A 4,646-nucleotide genomic window follows, 5' to 3' on the forward strand; every position below is an offset into this window, starting at 1 on the left:
CAGGACAGGCTCTAAGATAGGTGTCAGCCTCCCAGCTCTTTGGGAAAGGTGGTATTCACTTCTGTGTTTGAAGGGAAAGACAGGCGTAGGGACTTAAAGTTTTCCAGAGCCTGGGTGTGGCAGCACACGCTTTTAATCACTGCACTTCCGAAGCAGAGACAGGTGGCTTTCTAGAGTTCCAGGACAGTCTGGTCTACAATAGTGAGTTCAAGGTCAGCTAAAGCTAACAGTGAGCTCTTGGGAATGGAGGAGGAGGGGGAGGGGAGGGGAGGGGAAAAGAAGGGAAAGGAAGGAAGGGGAAGGAGACCCAGAATCAGGTGGAGGATGACTTAGTGAATAAATAAAGGTGCCTGCTGCTGAGCCTGACCACCTGAGTTCTATTCCCAAGATCCACATGGTGTAAAGAGAAACTGACTCCATTAGTTAGTTATCCTTTGACTCCCAGACGTATACCAGAAAAGGGGGGTGGAGGGTGGGCGGGGATGGGAAGGCAGGGAAAGGAAGAGAGAGCTCTCCAGAACTGTGCAAGCACCGTAGCTAAGAGGTGCTCCCCTGCTCTCTAGGGTAGTTCGGGTGAGAGGTTAGGATAGAATCCACACGGGAAATGGTTGGTGTTAAGATAAAGGGAGAGAAGACAGTAGACGCTGACAGTGTTTGCGGTGAGGGAAAGGAGGGTGGTGCTGTAAACAAAGGAAGAGGTCAAAATACCTTCCAGGAGGGGTTTCTCCTCCAACACTTGACACCTGGCTCCGCCCACTTTGTCCAATTAGCCGCAGCCCACGCCTGCCCCTACCGGCTTACTTCTGCGTCAGGTCTACTCAAAGCTCGATTTCACAGGAAGTCTCCCTGGTTTAAATTTCCCCAGGGAACGTTCTAGTCAAAGATCGTTGGTTTAAAAACCTTATTAGAAACCTAAACTGCCCCGTACAGTGGCCAGCGCCTTCACAGAGGACCTCAGAGGCTTGTTTAACGCCCAGCTCCTCAATCTTAACTGTAGCAGCACTCACCATCTCGCTTTCCGGAAGGGTCTCTCTCTCCCACACTCCGGTCTGAATTAAGTAGAATTAAGTAGAACTGGAGGCAGAGGTGGGAAGGCGGGGTTTGGCAGGTGAGTCTCTGCGGGGAAGAAAGTTGAAACAACCTGGCTTCCATAGAAGTCAGGCATCCTAAAGAAGTTTGGCCATCAAATGAGGAGAACTCTCAGGCGAAGAAAGCTGGAGGGAGGCGAGAGAGTCCGTGGGATTTCCTACATATTTGTTTCTTTTGTCAAGATTATCAGTGTGTGAGCCCCGTCAATGAGTTTCTCATCTGAAGGTAAAGGGTGTCAAGCCGGGCAGCAAGGGTCTGTACTTCCAGATACATCGGAGGCTGGGGCAGAAGGATTGCAAGTCCAAGGCTTACCTGGGCTGCACTGTAAATTCAAGGCCAATGTGTGCAACTTGGCAAGAACGCTGAATCAAAAGATAAAGAAAAAAAGGCGTGGGGTCAGGGGGCAGGGAGAGTGTGGGATATAGCTCAGAGCTAGAGTTGTGTGCTAGTCTGGGTTCACTGCCAAGTATGCAAAAAGAAAAAAAAGTGCCGGGCTAGTAAATAGTGAAGCTTTATGACAGCAGTTTTTTTTTTGTTTTGTTTTGTTTTTTTTAAGATTTATTTATGTATGTGAGTACACTGTAGCTCTCTTCAGACACACCAGAAGAGGGTATCTGATCTCATTATGTTACTGTTTTTGTTTTTTGTTTGTTTGTTTGTTTTTTTCTCTGTATAGCCCTGGCTACACTTTTCTCACTTTGTAGACCAGGCTGGCCTCGAACTCAGAAATCCACCTGCCTCTGCCTCCCGAGTGCTGGGATTAAAGACATGCACCACCACGCCCCGGCTCTGATTTCATTATGGATGGTTGTGAGCCACCATGTGGTTGCTGGGAGCTCAGGACCTCTGGAAGGGCAGTCAGCGCTCTTAACCACTGAGCCATCTCTCCAGCCCTATGACAGCAGTTATTACAAGAGGTTAGTTAGCATCGCATCGAGGCAGATCAAGAGCCCCACGCAGGAAAAGAGGAAGCCCTTCCATCGGCATGAGAAAATTCTTGTGAAATGGTCTGCAATCTTCTTCTCAGGCAAGTAGACAGTCTCAAAGGGGTCTGATCTCTGTCCACGGCTGGAGCCTTCGGACTTGTAGGCTCATAGTAGGTGTTCAGGGAATACTCATTGAATGGAAGAGGGTAGACCGGAAGGAGGCTAAACACAGCCGCTAGAGCCAGCTGAGTGGTTCCAGAGCTGGGTTAGACTTAGAACAGGCGTTCCTTGGGACTGCAGTGAGCTCTCCAGTCCACAAGCCATATACAATGAAGGAAAAATAACCACTTCCTGTGTCACACCCAGTGCCCCCCCCGCCCGCCCCCAGCTCCTGTGGAGTTATTTCCATTTTAACAACCCACTACCCCCACTGGCTGCTCAGAGGCCAAGCTCACGGAAGTGGCACCGGAGACCTCCTCCCTCAGAAGGGCATCACCCACAATTCTCTTTGGCCCTGTTCTAGGAAGCTACAAACTAAACCACATGGCCCACAGAAAGCAAGATAAGGCTGCCCTGAATTCTCATACCAGGTTTTATTGTATTTAGTATGAGAGAGAGAGAGAGAGAGAGAGAGAGAGAGAGAGAGAGAGAGAGAACTGAGGGCAACTGCACCTTCTCCCCTTCCACCTTTCCTTGGGTTCTGTGTATCTTTTATCTTTGTACAGTGTGGTGGTTTAAATATGCTTGGCCCAGGAAGTGGCACTATTAGGAGGCATGGCCTTGTTGGGAGTGATGTGGCCTTGTTGGAGGAAGTGTGTCATTGTAAGGATGGACTTTGAGACCCTCTTCCTAGCTGCCTGAAAGACAGTCTTCTACTAGCTGTCTTTGATCAAAATGTAGAACTCTGGGGCTGGAGAGATGGCTCGACTGCTCTTCCAAAAGTCCTGACTTCAATTCTCAGCAACCACATCATGGTTTACAACCATCTGTAAAGAGATCTGACACCCTCTTCTGGTGTGTCTGAAGACTGCAACAGTGTACTCACATATATAAAATAAATACATCTTTAAAAAAAAAAAATGTAGAACTCTTGCCTCCTCCAGCACCAGGCCTACCCAGACACGCTCATGCTTCCTGCCTGGGTGATTGACAGTGGACTGACCTCTGAACCTGTGAGCTAGCCCCAGTTAAATGGTTTCCTTTCTAAGAGCTGCCTTAGTTGTCCTGTCTCTCCGCAGCAATGGAAACCCTATCTAAGACAAAGTGCAAGCAGGCACAATGATTCTTACTAAGTAAGCTATCTTACAGGCCTTCCGCTGCCTCTGTGTCAAGTCTGAGAGCGCTGCATCTCTTCTCAGGAAAACAGGGCAGACAGACAGACGTCTTGAGGCCTGTCCTTTCAGGTCATGTGGGTCTCATTCTCCTAGCAGCAGCTCTGCTAGTCGGTTCCCTGTGAACACCTACGCAGATGCTGGCCGCCGATCACCCTCGCGAGCGGCTGATAAAGAGGTGGCCACTGAGGACAAGCTCCAAGAGCTGCTGTCAGTGACTAAGCCTTTTAAGGTCATGGGAGCTGGAAAGCGGGTTCAAAGGTCTCAAGAGAACTGGTTGGTTCAAAGGTTTTAAATAAAATGTTAAATGAAATTCTGGTTCCGTTGCAGCCTTGTGGGGGGGGTGGGGGATACACTGTACAGGGTGAAGACTTCCACCATAATCCCGCTCACTGCTGTGTGGACTTGTTAAATGAAAGAACAGCACGGTATGCTAGAGGTCCCAGTGCTTAGGACGGAGGCAAGAGGATCAGGAGTTCAAGGTCATCTTTGGTTATATAGTGAGTTCCAGGTCAACCTGGGCTCCATGGGATCTTGTCTCAAAAAACACACCAAAAAGACTTTTTTTTTTTTTTTTTGAGTGCACACAGCTGTAGATAACCAAGTAGTTAAAGGCTTCAGCTTTGAAGCCTGATGACCTGAGTTCAACCCCCACACCCCCGACCCTTATGGTAAATCAGAAGACCAGTTCCCACAAGTTGTTCTCCGACCTCCACATAAGAAGCAGTGGGCTATGCACATGATCACCATCCCACACAAACTAAATACATAAGTAAACAAGTAAATAAATATGGTTTTTAAAACAGAGTGTAGACCTCTGCAGTGACTTCCACCACTCATTTTACTGAGCAATTGAATTGGGACTCAAAAAAAGTATAAGGGTGCCCCCCCTTTTTTTTCTTTTTCCTGTTTTTTATTTGGCTGATTAAGGTTTGGTGAGTTGTTGTTGTTGCTTTTATTTATGGGTTTATTTATTTATTTTGGTTTTGTTTGTTTTTTTTTTGAGACAGGGTCTCTCTATATCGTTCTGACTGTAGATTTTTCTTTTGCTTTCTTTATTCCCCCCCACCTCAGGTATTGACCAAAAAGGCTAAGCATGCTCTCCCTAGCAGTGGGGGCCCTTTTTTCTCTGAAGATATCTTTCCGCTCGTTTTCATCCTGTGGAAACTTGTTGAGCTCCATTGTAAGCAGCGTGGTTTTCTTTCTTCCTCCTCTCCATCTCGCTTATGGAAGCTGCCAGAACACCTGCCTGCCTGCCTGCCTGCCTGCCTGCCTGCCTGCCTGCCTGCCTGCCTGCCCT

The sequence above is a fragment of the Mus pahari genome, chromosome 13, assembly GCF_900095145.1.
Source record: "Mus pahari chromosome 13, PAHARI_EIJ_v1.1, whole genome shotgun sequence".
Taxonomy (NCBI): Eukaryota; Metazoa; Chordata; class Mammalia; order Rodentia; family Muridae; genus Mus; species Mus pahari.